The following is a 24,520-nucleotide window of genomic DNA, read 5'->3' on the forward strand; positions in this document are numbered from 1 at the left end:
AGAGAGAGAGAGAGAGAGAGAGAGAGAGAGAGAGAGAGAGAGAGAGAAAGCGTATCGATTTGGCGATGATGACGTTGATTGAAATGACGATAATAATATCGAACAATCAAAATAATTAACATACAGAGAAAACATACACAATATTGTTTTATTACAATATCAAATATTTAACAACAATAATAATTGTAAATTAATTGCAATAATTAATATTTATTGCGTTTATAATTGCATAATTAAAACAAAACCATTCAAGAGAATTCGATATGGTAAGCGTTTTTAAAGTGAACGAGAGCGAGCATGCATGCATGTATATATATATATATATATATATGCAATGCATTCTCTCGCTGGCACTGGGCCACACACCGTGTGTTAATTTAGCTGATGCATTCTTGTGTTTTCGTCTGTGCTATCATCATTAACGTCAATACGAAAATGGCGATGTGAAAGTGGAAAACATAGCGAAATAGAGCGCCATCCATTGTCTGACTTGCTCGTGCTCGCGCGGGCGTCACCAAAAAACGCGGTCGCTCCACATTTTGTAGATGTGTACGCACAAAATCACACATACTCGCGCCTCTTGTGCGTTAATTTGCCGTGCAAAGCTTTAACCGAGTCGATGTGTAACGTGAAATTGGTGTCTAACAGACATAACAACACACAATGAGCTACACGAACAAACAAACCGATTAATTTCAGATCAGCAAATTCCGTACACAATTATTGGAAAATGCAACAACAATTTCCCCGCGCACCAATGTGTAGATGTTGTCAAATGAATCATTCCGTCGTCGTTGAATTGTAATAGTTTGCATCGTTTTCGATGTTGCTGAAATGAAGTTCATTTGCTTAAAATGTGCAACAAATATGCGGGATCCTCCCACTCTGACTCTCATTAAGGACGTTTATTGTGTGAACAAAAAAAAAACAAATAGATAAACTGCCATAAATTACTCGCATTGTACCCGCTCTTGTAAACTTTCTATCGTTCTAGTCTTTTGGCAGACATTGAATTTTGGGCGCTTTTTCATGCAATAAATGAAATTCGATATAAAATACCAAATTCATTCTAATTGGCCAACTGGCCAAAAATCACGTGAATCATTCAATCGGAATATTTATTCTGCTTCTTATTGTTGCTGCTTCTACTGCTGCTGCTGTTCTAGTTGGTTATTTCGATACACACACACACACACACACACACACACACACACACACACTGGGAGATACAGCTCTCTCTGTTTCACGTTGACTTCCTGAACATTCGAATTATTTCGAAGCAAAAGGAAATTGCACGAATATCTCTAGAAAATGAGCATTTCGAAATGGTAAAATATCGGAAAACTACCGAAAGGATTTCATAGTTAAATTCAAGTAAATTGGTTTCGTTCTCAGCGAAAATAATTTCATGAGCTAGAATTCATTTTTCGTCGTAATGCTGACTATTTCTCCGATATATTCTCTCTCCGACTGTGTTTCTCTTTCTCTCTTTCACTCTCTTCACCAAGAATGAAAAGATGCTGCTCGTCAAAGCGACAAAGAGCATCATATATATATATATATATATATATATATATAGAGAGAGAGAGAGAGAGAGAGAGAACATACATCGGTAACCAAACCATCCATTCCATTTTCAGGTCGTTTGATAGCGAGGCAAAATCGATTTCCTGTGCGTCATTTTATAGCGATCTCATCCAAAAAGAGCTTATACTTTGTTTCACCACCAGCAACAAGGAATAAAATTGTAAACATAAAACAGCTTTTCGGAGCGGAGTAAACAGCGAGTCAGATAACCATGATCTATAAACCGTTGAAAACAGCATCTCGAGTAATCTACCTCGCTGACTCAAAAACTTATTTTATTTGTTTATTCTTCACTTCGACTATGATTTTTTTTCTCTTCGTTTTTTGACAACGACGAAAAGAAAAAAAAACAGCAGTAGCAACCACATCAACCAACGACAATTTTACTTTCCTTATTATGTTGTATACTCAGTTGTCGAAGGTGTATCTCCCCTCTCAATCTCACTCTCCCAAACTCATTTTCCTGCTAGACATTTGGATTTCGTTTGAAATGTGTCGATTTCAGTTTATTGCAACTATTTAAATGTTATATTTCACAACATGACAAGAAATGTGGGAAAAAATACGGCTACATCGTTAAGAAACATATTAGTTGGTTGACACACGTTGATGTAAACGATCCATACTTCTTCGTTTGGTGTGCGCGCACTATTTTTTTTACACATGAATGCTACAGATTAGCCTCGTAAGAATCACATATTTTGTACGCACACACACACACACACACACACACACCGGGCATGTGCACACATTAATGTATAGAGAAGCGAAGAGAAGTAAACGAGCAAGAGAGCGAAAAAAAATACACTCTGAAACAGTCGCAACAACCGAGCACATATAGTTAAGTACTTAAAGTGAAAGATGAAAAACAAATGATAAATAAGTCAACTGACGGCACAGCGTGATCTCGCACAAAGAACTCTCTCTCTCTCTTTTTTTTTTCTTGCGCGTTCTCTCGGCCACTGCGGAAAACATGCACTTCATTTGTTCTAAGACATTTTGTCACATCTGATATGAGTGCCACTTGTTATTTTTACCCATATCATAATGACATTTAGTCCGATTACAGATTATATCAATATTGAAATGGGAGCATGTTATGATCGAAACTAAACGAAACGTAACGAAATGAAAAAAAAACAGATAGCAGTAGTAGCAGCAGCGGCAGATCACGAGAGCACGGTACGCATCACAAATTGACACATAAAAGGGAAATCAACATCAATCGACACTTGTCGTATATTTTTCGTGTGTGTCGTGGTTTGATTCACTTCGCAGCGCAAATGCGATTCGTAATATTTCTAATTTTTGGCGCCGTTTTCTCTGCAATTAGTGTCAGAAAATCTGACCAATTTATTAATTTAGTTGGTTGAGTGAGAGAAAGAGACAGAGAGAAAGAATGAGACAGAGGCAGCATAGTTGTGAATGTGCCTCAACATAGCTCACTATACGGATTCGCACGGTGAATTTATGAATTATTCTTTCATCAAATTTATTTTCATAAAATAACGCTATTTCACTTGGCTTTTCGGATGATTTACATGTCGTTTGCATTTTTTTTTTCTCTCGTTTGCTTTGTCGCTTGTATGTTTTGTTAATTTATTTCGACATTTCAGTGCGTGCTTTCAGTATTTCCAATAAATTAAGCAAGATTTTTCACATCATTGACGCTTAAATGGCATACAAAACTGGCATATGCACAGCACATAACCGAAACGAACTGAAGCGACAGAGACACACACACACACACACAATGAGAGAGAGAGCTATTCAACAGCGCTACCATTTGTTGCCATAATTCATTCCCAAAATAAATATGCATTTATCTTAATAGTAATCGTATGGATAATTAATATTTCATGTGAGGCAATTGCACACAGCGCGCGTGCACATGTGCATCATGTGAATGGGATTTTACGCCGAATTTTTTTTTTCTGTTTCATTCCTACTTCCCCATGCTAATCGTATCCGACTCTAGATTTGTCATTAAAATTATGGTTGAATCTATTTCAATGCATTTTCCATATACGATGACATAGTGGTACGATGGTGTCGGCTGCGCGCGTCCGTTTTTGTTCGACCACAATCGATTTAGTGGCACATTTAATTTTGGGTGTCTATCGGTTTATTCGATTTTCAAAGCCGCGACAATATGCCCAAATCAAACATAGAGAGCGTGGAAGAGGCAAGTGAGCCGGCCGGCAGCAGCAGCAGCATCATCATCATCATCAGCATGAAATATCGATTTTCTGGTTGTTTATATGCAAAATGATTGAAATCGTCAAAATAAAAACGAGGCCACTTCATATTCGCAAATAATCGCAACGATCCAGTCAATAATTCACTATGCAAACAGCGTACGCGGTTCAGGTCTCGTCTATTCCGTTGCCGAAAATTGATTTCACTTTTGATATATTTGAGCGGGCAACAGTAAATGCTTCTGCAAATAATATTTAAATATATGTGTTTGTGTATGACGATGTGTCTGGTCGCACACCGAAAAAAAAAATATATCATGAAAACCGAAACAAATGAAAACGAAAGAAAAAAAGATAGAGAACAAAAAGCGTGCATACAAAAATTAAAATCAAACAAGTCACAAGCAATAGTCTCATGGTGTGGGAAATGGGCATTCCTTTGTGCATGCACAATCATTTTCGTTTCATAATGAAACACTTTAGCCGCCTTTGTTGCACACATCTTTGGAGGCTATCAATTAGAGATAACACACTAAATACCTGCGTTAAATTTAGAATAGGCCGCTATTACACTATTATCTCACCACACGATATGGCCAAACAAAACAATGGAGTGCAGCTAGCGATCACAATACAACTCACCTAAATAAGAGAGCGAGAGAGGGAGAGAAACAGAAAAGGAACAAAGAGGAAAAGATATTAATTCAAGTTCAAAATGTCTATGTGTCTATAAATATGGCTTTTTGTTTGCACAAATGGATGATGTCATTCAAAAATATATATATCGTTTTTTTTTCTTCTTTCTACAAATGACCGACCGACAACTGTTCGCCGTCGTGTTGTTAGTTGACGCAAAAACTTATTAACAGAAAAAATGAATGTATATTTCGTCTTTTTTTTTCTCACTCTGCAACTCCTTCAATCAAGCCCACCTTCAAGCGGATTCATTTCTCTGTCAATTTGTTGTGTTTTTGTTGTTTGTTTGTTGTTCAATCTCTTGCAACTTGTATACATTTCAATGAACGGTCGAATGTGTCATTCGAGTGATTTTATTTGGAATGTAGACGAAATGATAATTAGCGCATTAATGTTACCCAAGATTGTGTTAACAATACAACAGCAGCAGCAGAAAAAAACACACAGAGAGACAGAGATTGAAATGAAGAAGACAAGATGTATGACAGAAAAAAAACACACATCATACATCGCATACACACAGGTATGATACATAAAATCTTTTTTAGCGCTCTTTTGTTTTAACGATGTCTGAACATTCAAAACTCAAGTATTTCGCAGATTTGTTCGTTCGACATGCTCAGCATTCAGTGTGTGCATCACGTCGCACACATCACTTTTGAAATTATTTAAAACTCATCTCGTCGCAAAGACAACAGCTCATGTGAATTGTTCACTGTTTCATTATATTGCTAATATCTATGATGACAATTTGCATTTTTTTTTTCTTTAGCTTTCGTTTGTTTGTTTTTGCTTGTTGTTGCTGTTGCTGCTGCTGCTGCTGCTACTGCTGCTGTCGTTTTCTTCTCTGTGTCTCTTTTCTAATTTTAGAGCATAAGACTTTGTCTAAACAGTTATGTTATGACTAACTTGTCGGATTCAAGCCAAAAATAACGAGAGAAAGATCGAAAGCAAGCAACAACACTCAAAAAAACTGCAACAGACGGATAAAATTTATTGAAGCCATTTCACAAATTAAAAGATTTACCTAAAAAATGTGAAGAAAAAAACACATCAACGGATTTTATTCATTTCGTGTTTTTTTTTTGCATATTGTATAATCGACGGTGTAGCGTCAATTCGGAAACAGTGATTAGCAAATGTCCCACATTTTTCTTACAACCGAAATGCACCTGAAAAAACTTTTACACACTCAGTCGCACCCGAAGCGCTCAACTAAAAAAGCTGCTTGAATGCAAAACCACAGCTCGGCTCAAAAAATTTTATTTTTGCTTCTCGTTTCGTCATTCATTGCTCACACTCTATCCATTGTGGCCACTGATTAACCGAACAAAGACTTTAATTCTTGGTTTAAAAACGAAGAAAGAGAGAGCGAAAAAAAAATGATTGCGGAAATGTCAAGTTCGTATAAAATTGCGATGAAAATCCTTTTTATTTTCATTCATTTTTATTCCTCTCGTTGCAATGCCATTCTCATTGCACCCCGAATGAGAATGACCTTTTTAAGCATCTTGATGTCACGCTTAATGCTTCTGTATAAAAGTGTATGCAGGCGCAACTGAAAATTGTGCCCTTCTGTCAGCCTCAACACGATGAAAGGAGCTGAATTACGTGATTCAAAAGTGCACTTGGCGGTTAGATTACGCGGTACAAACATACAGAGATGGAGGAGAGAACGACTGACATTGGAAACGAAGTAAAATGCCGCGATTTTCGAGTAAATATTTTACGACAACAACGATGGCAAAGATGGAGAAATGCCAAACCGGCAATGTGGATTTTCCATGAATCCGGCTCCTCTTCTCTTTTTTCTAATTATCGCACTTGTTCCCCAAAATATAAGCGTTTTGAAAAATGTTTTCAAATTCATTTTCATATCACCTCTAATTATAACATTATTTCGCTACCTTTTGTTCGACACACTCGTCCAAAATGGAACGAAATGGGCTGTACTGGAATAAGGAAGATTTTATGGAAACTACATTTATTTTATGATAAATAAATATGAATGGTGACATTTTCAAGATGAGCTCGAATTTTATGCCAAACGAAACAAAAGGGTAAAAAAATAATAATAAACTTGGCATTCTTTACAGGTGAAAAAATTCGATTCGCTTGCTTGGCTTGATTGTTGTGTATATATACCGTTATGCATCTAGAGGCTCAGATAAATAAAATCTCTCTAAATGCAACGATAATGACAATCCAATAAGAATATAAAATGGAGCCAAGCAATGCAATCAAACAAACGAGAAAAAAACAGCGAAAAAGGAAAAAAAAAGCAAACCAGAACGCGCGCACAGTGAACGAGAATGAGAATTATAATCGCACATTCTGTGCGCTACATTTCAATCGCTCTTCATGATTTTTCTTTTTCTCTTTCTCTCAATTTTTTGTCTTCTTCTTATTTCTTTTTCAACTATTGCCCTCAGCGATTCCATTCACACTTTGCAATCCAGCGATCTCTTCATCTATCACACACACACACATACATACACACAAACAAAACGAAGAAAAGTCGTGCAAATTATTTTATGCACTTTTCGTTATTTACCTTCTCTCAATTTGAATAAATAGTGCAAGTCCGAAACGAGACAGAAAAAAAGTTTGAGCAAAAAAATAGAAGAAGAAGAAAAAAACACACGATCACAAGTGATGATGAGCGAACGAAAGGAGAGATAAAAGCATTTAAGCTAATACCACTGAAGAGTGAAAATAAAGACGATTCGAAGCTGTGAATATTGAAATCGTTATGCAGTTCAGCTGCTGTTCACCGTTGTGTGTCGTCATTTTTCCTACAGAAAACCGTGCACATTTTTGCACATTCAAACAGAATCTGTGCACAAAGTGAAAAACAACAACGGCAACATCAACACAGCAATATAATCATAATAGAGATGAATGGAAGAATGGAAAACAGTGATTGTGAGCGTCAAGCAAAAACTCAACAATGTCATTTTAATAATAATAAGAATATACAAAAACTGATATTTGCACAACTCGATTCAGATAGATAGATTTATTGTTTCGTTGAATTTTGTAACAATTTTCTTGTTTGTTTTTATTTATGAATCGATTGGTTTGTATTTGGGTTCATGCTTGCAATTGCAACAACGTTTATCCCTTGCAGCCAAATGCCAAACAAAACTGCTGCTTATTATACACATAGTGCAGTAAGAGCCAGCAGCGGCAGTGCTAAACACACTGAGATAAAAGCATTTTCAACCTGCCAAATCATTCTTGCAATCGGATAGGTTATCATATGCTATGCAATCGATTTGCATATTGACGCTACAATGTCCATAAAGTCAAGAGACCAAGCAATGGTTTGCTGAAAGATAGAAATTCATTCAATTGCCCACACTCACTCATCCACTCATTCTCTCACACTATTCGCAATTGTTACAGCTCTAGAAATGATTCGGATTTTATTATGGCCAATTTATCGAGTGATTTATTTACAAAACAAAAGCAATGAATAATCATTACGTTCGAAGCATTAATTGCACACTCTAACACAATTAGCTGCATCGCTTTAGCAGATTATGTCGGTATTTTATTTTAGCAAATGGCAAAATATAAAATGCCAATGCACATTTGAAAATGTGTCGTATATTTTTGATTGACGGCGGGAAATGAGTCATGTCACAACTGTTGACTTTTTTTTCTTTTATGTCTCCTTCTCTTTATTCTTTATCTCTCTCTCTCTCTCTCTCTCTTTCTCCCTCGATTAGTCTTTGTCATTTTGCTTCGACTTTCTTTTTACGCCGAAGGATATGAATGCAAATAAACGGTAAATCAAAAACTAATACTGCGATGCATCATAAGCAAGTGAATAGACGAGAAGTAAATTGATGTTTGTGTTTGTTCACAAAATTGCAATATGCAAAATTTTGCACAAATGATTCACTCATTCACAATTCCCGTTCTCTCTCTTGCGTTCTCCCTTTCACAATACTTCTCTATACCAATCAATAAAACGTATTTTTTTGGCGCAATTGAACTTGTGTCCGATTTAAAATGTTCATTGACTTTTCTTAATAGTCTTTGTAAGAATTTCGTTTGTAAACTTGACGCAATTTCAACAAAATTTCCATTGTTTCCAATGTGTACGAAGGCAAACTTCATTCAATATGGAAGGGGGAAAACTGTTGGCTCAATCTCAACAAACTAATCGATTTTGAATTTAAACCAATTTGCTTTTAAATTTGCATTTGATCGCCCTTATTCTAAACAAAAGTGATATTCGTTTTGATTTTCGTCTCAGTTTATGCAAATGGAAATCAAACAAGTAACCCATTCATTGTCTTGAAATATAGATTTTGTCGAAATGAGAGAAGAAAATTGGCACTGACCATGACTTTTCAATTCATCTAAAATATGCTCATCGCCAAAGTTCAGTTTCGTTTACTTGCCAAACAAATGGACGGTGTGTTTGAGTCGATAAAAGCAAATAAATTCCAAAAATTTATGAGCAAATCGGATTTTATGAGACTTCTTGCAAACTTTGTGTGATTTAATTTGTGCCAAATAAACCATTTCGCCTGGTGTGTGTTCAGGACAAAGTTTTCATTACGAACTATAGCTAGGTAATCCTTTGACACATTAAATCGGCTAATAAGCAGCTTGGATTTGTTTTGATGTTTTGTTTTTATTTTCAAAATAGAATTTTCCGTTTGGATGTTGTTTACATTGTTGTTTGTGCAATAGTCGATCGTCTACATCTGTGAAATTCAGCGTGTGCCGAAGACGCGTTTTTTTTTCATTAGCAAAAGCAACATGTGCACGATATGCGTTCGCTTCACCCGTTCGCTCGACTCGTCTCAGCTTACGCCATTCATTTGCGATCATCGCCATCAAACTCATTAAATCATTTGAACGTAATATCGGGTATTTGTTATAAAGGCGAAAATCCATTGAAAATCTTCGTATCAAATGAACTGTTTAATAAAGTGTTTAAAATCTTAGCGCGCTCGCGCGTACATACAATGTACAAGCGGATCAGAGTGCATTTCAAGAGCTTCGACATCCAAATCGTTGGAATCGAGTGTAGAATGAGAGAAAATGAGAAACCGACAACCGATTTGAATTTCAAGCGGTTTTGATCATCATCTGGAGCCATGTGTGAAAATAAATGTTTGAAATGGGTTTGTGTGGATTTTTTTTTCATTTGGCATCGTGTGTATGCGTGTAGTTGTGTTATTGTCTGGATTGAATTCACGGACTCGACGCTTGTTTTGCATCGAATCGCTTGTTGCTTCGAATTTTCGTTTGTAATGTTCAATTCTTCTTTCTCTCCGATGTCTAAGCATATTTTGAGAGAGCATGCACATGGAATTTGGGTCGATTTCATACATATATGTGTAGATATAAATACTAAGTCGTTGACGGGAGAGCAAACGAAAAACGAACACTTTCACACCGTTAAAGAAGAAAAAAAAACAGCGAATCGAAATAATGATGCACACCAGCACATACACAATCTCGGTCTCGCTCTCACACACACACACACACACACACACATACCGCACACATACACACATCCATATGAACAAACGCTGAATCACAAATACCGATGAAATTATAATTGGTTTTCACAATTTCTGAGTGGCAATAAATGATGCGGAATGATACAGATTGCCGCTTATACATGCTCACTTAAAAATAGAATATTGAATTTTCAATGTAAAATTCCGAAAATATGCAAACAATTTTTCGGCTTGGTGTGGATAAACGAGCTGCAAACGGCAAAATCGACGATGTAAACAAATAAAATGATGATTTCTTCTCTTTTTTTTGTTTTTTTTTTCATCGATCGCTACTTTTCCTTCAATCGACTGACACTTTAAAGCTTGTTCAAAGAGTTCGTGAAGGAAATGGATTCAATTACTGTTTGATGCGGGAATCGTTTGCTCTGGCTTATTTTTTGTCTGTTTTTCAACATTTCGGTAATGCATATCGTCAGAAAGGTCAGTTGATTGAAATTTGGTGCTTTCGGAACAGAAGCTTCTCAAGTCTTAATTCGGGCTATGCCCGAAAAACTCGACTTATTTCAATTGAATTCTCTATCTCTCGGTGTGTGTGTGTGTGTGTGTGCTATTTTCGCACTTCCGCCAGTTTTACTAATAACAATAATAATTTCAGTCGCAGTGATTCGAGGCCCGCATGCAATGTGTAAAGAATGAGCGTTTCTTGCACGACAGTTCGTTGAAAGACTTAAAAAAATGAGAATCTTTTGTCATTAGCAATGAATTGCTTGAAAATTTTTGCAAAGCCACAAAAACAAATTAATGTCATTCGTCGCGAACGAACACTGTGTACCACTCATTTTGTAGCTGTTACGGTTGCGTTCGGGCTGGTTGAATATGTAAAAAAAATTTGAGCCCATCTGTAAAAAAACATGTCAAAATGAGAAATGGTCTGCATCGAAATCGGCTAAACAATGACAATGATTCAAACCGTGTCAAAAATTGAGTCACCGCGACACTCTCAATAATATGTTATGTGTATATTAATTACAGTGGTGACACTGATATTTTTGTATAGGTGCCTTTTCGTGGTAAATACACGCAAACGCACCGTGTTTCGATACACACCAAATAGCGTTCGTTCTTTTTCACCCGATTTGCGATTGGACACGCATCTCGAGCATAAAATGTGCGAGAAACACATACACACTGAGTTCAGACTGAAAGAGACAGTACGATTGAGCAAAAGAGAACACCACACATAGCAAAATGATGATTTTTCATGAGAATCTCTATTTTGTATATATATCCAACAAACCAAACAGGCAACCAACCGGCCGACCGGCACACAACCAAATAATCGATGTGCGTCTGCTGCGTGGAGAGTGAGACACAGTGGACTAAAAATAAATCATCTTCATCAAATAATTAATGATATACATGATAAAAATTGGAGAACTGTGAGCAAACAAACATTAGAAGGCGATTTTTTGTTTCCTCATTTGATGTCGTAAATTTTCATCGTAAACTAAATTTATCGCGCTTGCAAATAATCCCCCTTTTATTTATGATCGCAACCATAAATAAAGCGCTCTAAACACCAAATCACAGAAAATGTGTGTGTAATCTAATGCTTTTTTTTTGTCGATGCTTGTATTTGTTTTGTTGTCCGGTCGGTTTAAGTTAAGTTGATTGGATCAGGAAAAAAAATGGCAATCAACAAGGCGTTTATGAGCCGCGACTATGTTCGGAACTTTAATGAAGAATTTAAAGGTTTAATGGATTTTTTTTAAAAACCGTAAATGAGCTCAATTCGACGATTTATGCGTGATTTTTCGGTTCGGATCAACCGAATTGCAGCCCAAAACCAAAGATCAGCTATCCAACTATTCACCAAAGTGGAAAGTTTTGACTCGAATAAATCGCAATGAAATGATCAAACACAAGCGTTGACAACGGAACATGGTTTTTTTGCCAAGATTTTCATAATTTTTTTCTTAATAGCGGCATGTGCGTTCAACTTGAAATTTTCACATCAACATGTTGCGTGTGAGAATTTTTCGTATTGGAATAGAATGAAATTGTGATTTATGATCGGGACAAAAAGTAAGAAGAATGCATCAGTAATGCCCACGCATTTGATTTGCCGATTTTCAGCGAAATACCAACATTCACCAAGAATTCCCGCATACTTTTGATTTTAATCAAATTTCAAAGTGCGTTCATTGCAATTCCACACTCGAATAATGTTGTTATCTGCAGAAAAGTGAATGTGCCAATACCCAGCAGCAATAACGAACAGCAACAGCAGCTAACATCAAAAGTAAGAACAACGACAGCGGCTGCAGAAAAACTTTTTCAGAACCAAAGTGCGCTCACGTAGTGCATATGATTAGCGTTGTTGTATATTTGAAAACACAGAAACAAAAACAATTGCATTTTATCGAAACCATTTAAACATTTGAAAGTACTTTGAACAGTCGTTGTGGTTTTTCGATTTGACTGGTTAGCTAGGTAAATTTTGCATGCACACACATACATACCGCAATGCACACGGGTCGTTGAAGTTAAGCATTCAATTACAATTCAATATAATTTCAGTTAATTGTTTCGAGATAAATAATGTGGGTATAATGAGTCGATATCTTGAGAGAGAGAGAGCATGAACGCTGCAAACACACCACAATAACATTCAACGCTTGACATTTCAACGATGGAAAATGGAAACATAATGAAATGAATTTGAATTAGTGGGCAGGATGAAATTTGTGGCAAATGTATTCATTGAACAATGAAACAAGCAAAAATTGTCTCGATAGAGACACAGACGCAGACACAGAGAGTGACAGAGGAGGAGTGAGAAACGCACAATAGTTAAGGAAATCATTCAAAATATGCTTTAGCCCCCCTCTCTCATATATGCACATCTATTTTATAATGCCACACTATTCTGATTAGATTTCGGTTTGGGTGCTGACTGCTGGTACCGGTGTTCGATGCGCGCATACACCAAACAGGGGCCAAATGCCCTTTGTCTCTATGCAATAACTGCCTATGTGAGAACAACAGCAACCGGCGTAATAAAGATCTTTACTTTTCGCGACGAAATATGTATATACGGTATAAATGCTACCAGAGGCTAGAGACACAGCGAGAAAGGAACCGAAGAGATATAACGTGTACACATCTATAATTCAACGGGAATTAATTATGTTCAAAAGTTAATAAACTAAACAACATCAACACATCGCAGTGCGGCACATCGCATTCGTTAAAGTTGATATGTTCGTCATTCGATGATGTGTGTCTCGAGCTGAGAGAGAAGGAGAGAGAGAGAGAGGGACAGAGGGAGAGAGTGAACGATTCAAAAAGTGTACGTATAAAATGAATATGAACGTCGTTTTCAGTGCCTCATGAAAATTGGAACATTGCATTGGGAAAATTGCGGTGGTTTGTAAGCCCGTGCTCATCGCAGGAATCGACTATTATTATGTTATGTGTGTGTGTGTGTGTGTGTGTGTGTGTGTGTTTGGGTTTTTTTCTTCTTCTGCTGCTGCTGCTGCTGTCGCTGTTATTGCTGTTTTGGATGCTGCGACAAAAACATACACACATAATAAATTTCTATTTACGACAAAAATAGGCGAAAATACCAAAGCGAAAATACCTCAAATAGAACATTTTTCGGCTACTGTTCAAAAGTAAGACGATAAGTATACAAACAATGCCGAAATATCAGCATTAAATTGCATAATATATGTGTACAATGTACGACGAGCTCTCTTTTTTTGCGAAGCGCTCGCGCTCTCGCTCTCGCACATCAATGGATTCATGTAAATAATGTAATTACTGTCACTGTTGCGGCTAATTAAGATTTTCTGAATCAGTAATACTTCACACGCACATTGTAAACTGTGTGCATAACACACAGCAGTGAGTGCCATCATTGTGCGCGCCACGCACCCAGCAAGCACACCAAGCAAATAGAGAAAGAGTGCGATGGCGACCGAAAGAGTGAAACTCCACAAAGCCGCTTTTCACGTTCGGCTGATTCACAAATACCGATCTCCCTCTCTCTCTCTTACCGACTCAATTACAGGCCTGCATATGCGCTTATGAGTGCTTGTGTGTGTGTGTGTGTGTGTGCGTGTATGAAATTTACACATTAAAGTATGAAATATTTAAAATTTAAATACCAAAATAACATGAACTGTCGTCACACTCTGATTTCATTATTGGTGCTGCTGAGCAATTTATATATTCCTTCCTTCATAAAACTCCTTTTTCAAAATGCGCGTCGCATTGTGTACGCTTCACATACATATCGTTTGCCATATATATATATATATATATATATATATATATTGTGTCACAGTTCCAATGGTGCGCGCATTTGCTAGCGCTGCGCAAAAATCGCGGCAAATCAACGATAAATGAGAGAGTGAGTGTGTGTATGGTGTTTGCATCGTTGCCAAAAAACGCTAAAAATTATCGCAAATCAAACTAACTCTTCCATTTCGATCCTCGCCGTAAGAGCTGCACATACAACAACTATACGTACGTACACATACACAAGATGCCAGCGCGTCTTTTGTTTTGCCACATGAAATGGAATACACAATTCAATTTTTTTTTTTCATCCTTGCTATTCACCCATTTTGCTACGGCATTTTGCCGTCATTTTGCATTCCCGTGTAACTTGCATACACTTGGCACACACTGTCTCCAAATGCTCATTGTTTCTATGAATGCGAATGAAATTTATTTGGGAATCGAATTTATTTTCAATGTAATAAATAAATAAATAACGAGATTTGACTCGAAAAGTACAAACGAGTGAATGCGGGGAAAATCTAAGATAATTTCATGAGCGGAAAAACTGGAACAAAATTGAAATACGGCACAGCGAAAAAGAAGAAGTGCCGGGTACCGTTGGATGTGTGGCGTGATTATACGGAAGACTGAGCGAACGCGGGATGGAGAGAGGGGTTGATAGGTAGAGAGAGAAAGAGACCGAAGTCTCGGCGCTATGTTTACTTATCAAGCAATAAAGGTAATTGTGCGTACATGTTAAAAGTGATGCATTGGAAAAACCAAACACGAGAATTGTGTTCGCGATGCGTGAATGTGCGATTCAAATAGCTCAAAAATCTTTTCGCCGGTTACAAATAGTAACGTATCAAATATATATATACCAAATAAAGTCGCAAAAATACGTCAACCGTGCGCTTGTTTTGTGTACCGTACTCTTGCTGTTTGGTGCTTGCCTCGTAAGTATTTCTATATTTATAAGGATAGTAATAATTTTCAGGCGTAAATAGCAAAGAGAAAAAAAAATGGAGTATGAGAGGCGCGCACAAAACACCAAAAATCGCTTTAGTGAAGAACGCGTTCGTTCGTTGGCATTTTGCGCGCCAACCAACCAACCCGCCAGCCAGCCAGCAAAAATCAAGCAAACAACATGCAGCCAAGCTCCAAACATCAACTCGTTGGCGTGTGTATATTTGGATCATACATATTTGCGATTTTATAACGCTGTCTGGGCAATTACGCATTCAAATTGCGGAAAGAATCATGTTGCACAGATATTCAGCACATTGAAAGTACATGGCATATCGCATCGTTTATTTGGTTTGGTTTGGTTTGGTTTTTTGGAGTGTGATCCAACCAAACCACTGACGGCAACAACAACAACAACCGACGAGAAAAAAACACAAAGAAAATAACCACCAAAACACACAACACAATGATTCCGCATAAAACGTTTCAAAGGCAATTTCTTTTGTCAAATATTATTTCGAAATGATACGGCTTATTTTATTCATCTTTTCTATCTGTTCCGATGTAATAGCATCGCACATTTTATTGATGTGCGCGTGCAAAGCGCACATATAATATACACCGTTTAAGATGTTGACATTTTTTTGCCGTGTGTTTCTTTTCTTGCTCTTCTTCTTTACCTTTTTCAAGCGCGATTTTCAGATTTTTACTTTCTTTGGCTCTTTTTCGCCGTGTTTTCCCGTTCATTCTTTTTTGTTGTGTTGTATTCCTTTTTTTTTGTATTGAGATGCGATTTTTTGTTTGCTTGTGCGGTGTGACGGCACATGTGTTTTCTATTTTTGCCTGTTGTGGCATCAAGACTCCACTCTGTGTACATCATCCATGCCATCATGTAATATCGTATTGATGATACACTTTTTTTCTACTGCCGTGTGTGTGTGTGTGTGTGTGTGTATGAGTGTTGTTTTTAATGCCGAAATCAAATAAATAAAAATAAATACTCATAGAATAAGTAAATGGCAAACAGCACAGCAAATACGACATACGGTGTGCTGCCTGCTGCACAGCTGAAACGGAAACACCGATTGAAATGCCAACAAAGTACGTATAAAAAGCACACACCAGAGCGAATTTTGGATTTGGAGTGTATACGCGTGTGTGTGGCGTGCGCGCGTTCCAATTGTTAAGATGAACCGAGGGATCAGCATAAGCATCAGATCGATGACGAATGAATGAATGAACTGTTGGAAAGAAATCGAAGTGAAAAACTCAAATTGAAAAGAAAATTGGAGGAAAGTGAGAGATGCTGTGGCAAAAAAAAAATACGACAGAAAGAAAATGGGCACACACATACAAACACAGAGAGAAAAAAAACACCGTACATGGAGAGAAAGAGAAGGGGCGAGAACAAGAAAGCGGGTGAAAGAGAAAACGATACGAAAAAGGTATGTGTGACATGTGACACGTATTCATTATGAATGTGTAACTAGAAAAGTCGGTTAAAACGATACTCATATCATATCACTTACAGGATACGTCTAATTTTCCTGTTACGACCCTCTGCATTATACAGAGTGTGGCACGCATACAAGCGTTATATCAAGTTAGAGAGGAAGAGCACGAGCAGCAAAAAGAGTGAGTGTGAAGATAGAGTCAAAGCGAGAATGGGTACCATAGTTAAAAAGCGCTACAAAATACGTGCTTGATATGTCTTTGCCTTTGAGATGTTACGACCACCTTTTTTTTATATAGCAATTCACTTCTCTCTATGCGCTGTCGCAATTTTAATAGCCTGAAAGACACATTTCGTCTGCAGGTGACAATGTCAAAAGGTAATTTTCTATTTTATTTACCATATCTCTCTCTTTCGTCTCTTTGTATTTATTTGTTTTCTCGCGCATTTGTTCAATTTTCCGTACATATACATATATCTTTTTTTCTTGCTTTTTTCGTCAATCAAACCGTTTATCATTAAATGGCATTGGTGTTATGTATTGTACGTACTTGCAAATCAGTGGAATGGATAAAATGGAAAGATGTCGGTGATGGTGTTTGGCATTGACAAGACGCACAATATGCGTGCGAAAGAGCAGAAGTGATGGGGTGCATATCCCCCCTTCAAAAATCGAACGATCATTTTTCCTTGTTTAGCATAACAATTATCGGAAGATATAGTATATCGATGGCGGATACAATTTGAAATGATTTTCCCCTTTTTTGCATTCGATTATGCAAATTGGAAATCTTTCGCGTGTGCCGTTTGCCTTGTGCCAAAATCGAATGGAAACTTTCATGCTAAGCTCTTTTCCGCTCTCTCTCTCTCTCTCTCTCTCTTTGTGCTCAACTTTGTCGTTGAGTGACTACATGAAAACTACCAATTAATTAATTTGCGTTAATAGAATTAGGGAAAGCTGTTGTTGTCAACAGGTATAAAAGGCAATGACAATAAAAAAATGTGGTGTTACCATGGTGGAAAATCGGTACACCCATTTAAGCATGTTATCAGGCATTAACATTTTCCTTTTTTGTCAACGCGCGTCTACTTGGGTGTATGTGTGTGTGTGTGTTAGTGCTGGATGTGTCAAGCTCCTAAGCAAATATATCCTAATCGCATGAAATCAATGCGTCCATAATTTTCGTTCAAATGATATCAATGAACATTCATATAAATCCCAGTCAATTCGATTCACTCTCTTTCTCTCTCACACGCACACATACCCAGCGAATTAATTGTGGATACGTTTGGGTCACCGATTTCATCAAAATGGCATAAGCCATATTAAGATGAATGAAATATCACCTAAGACGCGTAAAAATCGTGATTTTGGACGGTGAACGAAAAAACCTGTGTACTGTCGTTATGGGCCCATCGTTCATTTGACATTCATATTAACACGAGTGAAGAAGAAGAAAGAAGCAGCCACGGATTATAATTACGTAGTCAATACAAATGTACACAGTCTCCGCGAATATTCGACAGCTATTGCGTCAATTTTTCCCAATATAAATTATTAACTTGAGAGAGAGAGAGAGAGAGAGAGAGAGAGAGAGAGAGAGAGGGAGAGAGAGAGAGAGAGGGGGGAGGGAGAGGGAGATCGAAACAACGATGGGAGAGAGAGATATAGACAGAGCAAAAAATAAAATAAAATCGGCAACCAACTTAATAAACATGACATTGAATTTCCGAATCACTTGAGAATAACAATGGAACCGTTTTTGTTGTTGTTAAAACGTTTTCCCCTCTCGATCGGTGTGACTCTCGGCATGCGAAAATAAAAAAAAATTAAATACTTCGGTCACCCATTTAGACATCATTTTGGCATCCAAAATGTCGTGTTGATTCTTTTTTCTTCTCCAAGTTTTTAATTAACGAGCTCGAGGGGAGAGCGAACAAAAAAGCGAATGTTCAAAAGCCAAATGACCCGAAAATACGGAATTTTCATGACCGATTTTTAAGGCACTTTAATTGTTAATTGCCAACGCACGCACATGTTCAAACAGCAGAGTAAACAATAAGCGTCTCTCAATCTCATACAGACAGCGTTGTCAGATTTTAATCAATCAAATCACCATTGAGATGTAGTTTTATTTACAGAAAATTCAAGTGAAAAATTCACATTAGAAAAATCGTCGGCAACAAATAATAATTATAGTATAGGCAAAAGTCAATGTCGTCTTTGCATATAAAGAGTCGCTAGTGCGAGCGCGCATGTGATCCGGGCTAATTTTGTGTGCTATTCTTGTTGTTGCTGTCGTCGTCGTTGTTATTTTTTCGTCTTAGTGAGTAAGACGGTTGTGTTTACATTTCGCCTCGATATGTCTGACGAAGCAGCAAAATGCCAAACACCAAACAGCAGAAAAACGATCGACACCTAAACATTATTATTATTGAATGGGTCTTTGCGCATGTCTTGCTTGCTAAGCAGGTTTTGTATGAGAATCGTTTGAGTCGCATCTTATCCTTCATCTGATTTAATCACACATAAACAGCAACAGTCTCGAAAGAGAAAAAAAAATATTAAAAATGATTTTTCTCTTTCTTGTTGTTGTTTGTTGTTATTATTCGCAAATAAAACCCATTTTGTTGGTGATTAATGCAAGTAAGATTCCTTTGGAATGATTTCTTTTCAATCAAATTTATTTTCGAAACACAACGCATACACACACACACACACACACAGCCAAACACAGGCACAAGAATATATTTTAATGAATGCGGCCTCTGACTTGAAGTTCAACGCTAAATATATTTCGCATATTCTCGGTAGTGTTAATCAAAGTGCCTCTTACAATTAGCTATTTGAGCATAAAACAATGAAATATTTATTTCTCATTTTACATTCGCTCACAATTATCAACACCGAACGAAAACCTGAACAGTAACAACAACAAAATATTTTAAATGCGAGATCGAAAAAGAAGAAAAAGAAGAAGTGGTCGTAGCTGGAATAATTCACGATTTGATATACACAGCGAAAGACGAAAAACGTAAAGTACGGTGTTATAAACACGAGAATTTTAGTAAGCGTGACAGGTCAAATAGCCGTTTTTTTTTCTTCGTTCAGCCCATGAACAAATTAATACTCGCCACTGGTATTAGCATAAGGCAATTGCAAATACAAAAAAGAAACAATCCCAATATATGGCAATCAAGCAATACAATTTTAACATTGAAATCTCATTTCTGTGCTCTCTCAGCACAAAATTTACAATGCACTTGCCCGAAGTTTCAAGTTAATTCTGAGGGTGAAGCGATCGACCGATCAAACGAACGAACGAACGAACGAGCTTGTCATTCATAGGCATCAGGCTCGTAAAATTGTTGATTTTTTTTTTCAAGTCGGAAACAATGCGAGTAAACCGAGTGAATTCACTCTATGCGAATTCGATGATTGGTCCGCCACTGACGAACAGCAGCACTACTACGATACATCCATTTTTCTTTCAACTAAATAAAAATAAATTGAACTTCATTATTGTTCGTTAATATCGCGCGCATAAATAGTGTGTGTGTGTGTGTGTGTGTGTGTGTTCCGTGGTGTTGTGTTGTTGTATCTCGCACAAATCATATTGTGAAATAAGAGTTCTTAGTATTCATTTCAGTATTCACTTTCGCTATCAAAATAAAAACCGGGTCCGACTGATTTTAGTCGGGCTTGACATTTAGTACAGTTTATTTGGGCGTCATATTTTATGGTTAATTATTTGGTTAAACCATTTTTTTTTGTGGAAGTCTCTATGAACGCATTTGGCTGCCACACACATTCGATATGACATACTACGTATTGTGGGCCTCATGAATGTTTGATACACACAGCGGCAAGAGGGAGAGAAAATGCGACAGAATCACGCAGAATGACAGACACGAACGAAACGACAGCGAGAGAGAGAGAGAGAGAGAGAGAGAGAGCCAATTTTCGATTGTAGAGAATAATGAAATCACATGTTCTCATGCAATTGGCCTACACGTTCAACGTATAACGGGGCATTCATAAACCATACCATGTGCTAAATGGGTTTTGTGATTTCATTCTTTTCATATTACAGTACACATCTACTGTGTATTTTTTGGCGCTCAATAAACGATGAATGCGAACTCATACGCGAACACACTCGAAATATGGATATATGTATGTGCACATATTCATTCACATGTGAACTCATCATCAACCAGCATTCGTTTGTCTTCCTCTTTTTCCATATTTATTAAATTAAATATTATTTCATTTCATGTGGTCGGTTTGCTGCCACTTTAGCAATATTTTGAATACACATATCTCTCCGTCTCTCTATATATATATATCACTGTGTGTGTACACTATGAATTTATGACCATTGACCATATTATATTATTGTGTGTATGAACGAAATTGAGAGAGAAACGAGAGAAAAAAAAATCCCGCATATCGAGAGTGCACAATAATACTGTGTTGTACTCAATGTGGCAAATACACTTCGCACGATGCACAAAGACAATCTATCCTCTCGGTCATTTACTGTGTCTCTCCATCGCTTTGCCCGTTCACTAGCTCGCTCGTTCCTTCGGACTACGATGAGCGAGCGTGTTCCATCCACGGTTGTGCATTGTTTAACCACATCAAACATATTCACTGTTCATCACATATTTTTGGTTCCAAAAGACTTTTCGGTTTGAATACATGATTGTTGGTTAAATAAACGCGTTATGGCCAACAACAACACCAACAACAACGACTGAGAGGCATAAAATAAATAGATAAAATAAAAGGAGTTTACTTGACTTTTTCAATTAATTCAATGACAAAGAGTTTATTTTGTGCGAGAACGGCACGGCATGGCCAATTTCAAACAACAAAACATTTGTTATATGTACGGACTGAAGGGGGTCAAATTACTCCAAAATAAATCACGCATTAATAGTCACTTAGGCATTCTCTCTCTCTCTCTCTCACACACACACACACTTTCAATAGTCAAACTTGAACTTCTTCTCATATTTATTTTAAAAAGAAATATATATGTTATTCAATTTCTTGTCCGTTACTCAGAAGAGGGAAAGAAGAAGAAAAAATTAATAAAAATCAGAGAATTTTTTTTTAGACATTAAATAAAATATTCGAAACGAAATTAAAATGTGGTTTTCGATCATCACTAAGCCGTCGAAAATGATGGCCTTATACATTTTCGGGTTTCTCTGATCAATCAGTTCCTTTCGATGGAATCTATCTTGTCGTAAAGTGCGTACGCATAACTCGAGAAAACGAGTTTTTAATCCATAAAACTGCATTCGATTTGCATATTATTCATGTGTTGTGGGAAGAAGTAGGCAGCCCCTAGATACAGAGATAGCAAGAGCAAAAGAGAGAATAAACACACAACACAGCGACAACATGAATGTGTCGATAACAGTGAAATGTGTCGCATTCAAAATTGTCTTTGTCATGGTTTTATTGCTTTTTATGCAGAGATTTTGTATGATGCATACATAATTCATAAACGTTGACTATGCGATGGAACTTTGTTTGGCCCCATAAATGCATACATCCATTTGCATTGCATTGCACGATGCGACATGACATTCATTCGTTTAAGCGGAATCCAAACATTTGACGGTTTCAAACGACATTCATTACGGGCGAGTGTCATTGTTTTGGATCCCACGAACAAAAGCAAAGCGTTAACACAGCGATGCGTGTACGAATTGAAAGACAAATCGCCCAAAGGAAAATTATGACCAGAAGATTGCCACCGCATTGAATGTGATGCTTTTTGTGGATAAAACCACACAAAAACACATACACATCCATAGATTATGATGAACCAACGCAAAAGGATCGGCCAATTTTTCGTTGCTGTTATTGTTGTTGCATTGCTGTTCGTGTGTATGCCGTTTCTAGCATACACATTTTACTCACTCCATAAATAGAACAAAGAACAATCTGCACGTATTCATCATCACATCATCAATTATTGTGTACGCTCACTCACTCTCACCCGTCCGCCTGCTCTCTCTCTCTCCGGTCTATCTTTGTGTCCCGATCCAGATCCACAGGCTGTCGCTTGTTGCAGTAGGTTTATTTGTATATGGCGCGCATCAAAACGGTAGCGATTTAATTAACTAGAAAAATATTTATGCCGAAATGTAACAAGCACTTTAACACACAATTTACCATGCATTCATTCTCCGATGGCTTGTACTAAGCACAAAGGCCGTTAAGCATGTTCTGTTCATGTTATGGAAAGAAGTGCGCTCGGTGTGTGTGTGTGTGTGTGTGTGCTGCCGTGGCGTAGCGTGACGTGGTGTGGTGGAGTGAAAACGTACTACCGCGTGCAATCAGCACAATGGGCCAGAAAAAAAGATAGAGAGTGAGACCGAATAAAGGAAAATTGTATCAGTTCTGGATGGATGTGAGAGAAACCACGCGCGCGAAAGATGCGATATGCGAACGGGTGAAAAATGTATGATGGAGAGAAGCAGAAGGAAAAACTGATTTTTCATAAATCTTGTTTTTCAGCCCAGGCGCTATTAACATAAGCACAAATCGTGAAAAAGCGAGAGAATGAGAGAGAGAGAGAGAGAGAGAGAGAGAGAGATTCATGATTGGGCCACAGAATGAGTGCACACAGCACACTGAGCCATGCAACGAATTGGAAGAGAATAAAATGAAGAAAGGCTAGTAATTTTTTTTTTATCGAGAGAGAATAAAAAAAATTATGTGCCGCTCCTCTCTACACCATCATTGGCATCTGCATCATCGCTTCAAGCTCTCTTGATGCTATCATTTTCAATTCGCCTCTTCGTTCGATGTCGAGTTTTGGGTGCTATCGCTTTTTTTTTTCTTCTGTTCCATTCTTTTTTCCTCTCACGTTGGAATTTATTTGAACCAGAATTTTAAAATAAGCATATATATCTATATGCAATGCATTGCATGTATACACGTTGTGTGGAGGCAGCACACTAAAGTAGCCATCGTCAGATAGACAACGACTCGATGCACGTGTAAAACGCACTTCGAACATCATTCTCTTCGTTGCACAATCGAAAGGTCGGTGTTTTTTTTGTCTGTTGTAATCCGTGCGTTCACCGATCATCTTGTTGAAACTAATACAAAATCTGAGCGAGCATGGAACATAACATAGTCACTTTTCACTGTTTTTCTCGTTTGTATTTCGTTCTGTCTCCATCGAGACTTTTTAGTGGCCCTTATTTTTTTTTGTTCAGGTGTCTTCAGGCTTAAATTCGTTATTTGGTCATCGAATTTGGTGCTATAAATGCAAATTTGTATGCTTTGCAGCAGCAGCAGCAGCAGTATTAACAACAGCACTAAGCACAAACCATTTCTACACGTTGTTGACTCTCTGCTCATTGGTTTTTTCCTATTCCCATTTGGTATTCTCAAATTCATCGAAGCAGCAAACAAATGGCAAAAACAATAACAACACCGAAATACCGAACACTGGCGCGTTTCCACGGAATGAAGAAAGAAACATGGATAGATGTATGTACATGCATATAGATATATTTGAGCACCGAAGAAGAAGCAGCAGCAGCAACAGCGGCGGGAAAAAAAATGTTGCTGGCATAAACTGCATATCGAGCAAAAAAGAAGGCCAAAACGACGCAATAAAAAATGATTCCTGGTATTATAATACGTCGATGCAAACGGCATACGCCTGTCTACCATGATTGTTATACTCAGTCTCAGTCTCTCTCTCTCTCTCTCTCTCTCTCTCTCTCTCTCTCTCTCTCTCTTTCTCTCTCTCTCTCTCCCTGTGTCTATATATACACACAAGCGTACATCACAAAGCATTATA

General features: G+C 37.4%; 1 protein-coding gene across 8 annotated transcripts in view; it reads right to left on the reverse strand.

The window, feature by feature from the left end:
- LOC129579330 (polypyrimidine tract-binding protein 1) overlaps window positions 1-24,520 on the reverse strand; it is a 209,128-nt gene that overhangs the window by 139,240 nt on the left and 45,368 nt on the right. The window contains exon 1 of one of the 8 annotated variants that reach the window (XM_055469331.1): window positions 4,326-4,427. The exons of the other annotated variants lie outside the window; for them this stretch is intronic. The gene's annotated coding sequence lies outside the window, so the exon portion shown is untranslated. Of the gene's footprint in view, window positions 1-4,325; window positions 4,428-24,520 lie in introns of those variants that run through there. 8 annotated transcript variants of the gene reach the window in all.

Source organism: Sitodiplosis mosellana, unplaced genomic scaffold, assembly GCF_009176505.1.
Source record: "Sitodiplosis mosellana isolate CC-2019 unplaced genomic scaffold, AAFC_SMos_1.0 Smas_scaffold_6226, whole genome shotgun sequence".
NCBI lineage: Eukaryota > Metazoa > Arthropoda > Insecta > Diptera > Cecidomyiidae > Sitodiplosis > Sitodiplosis mosellana.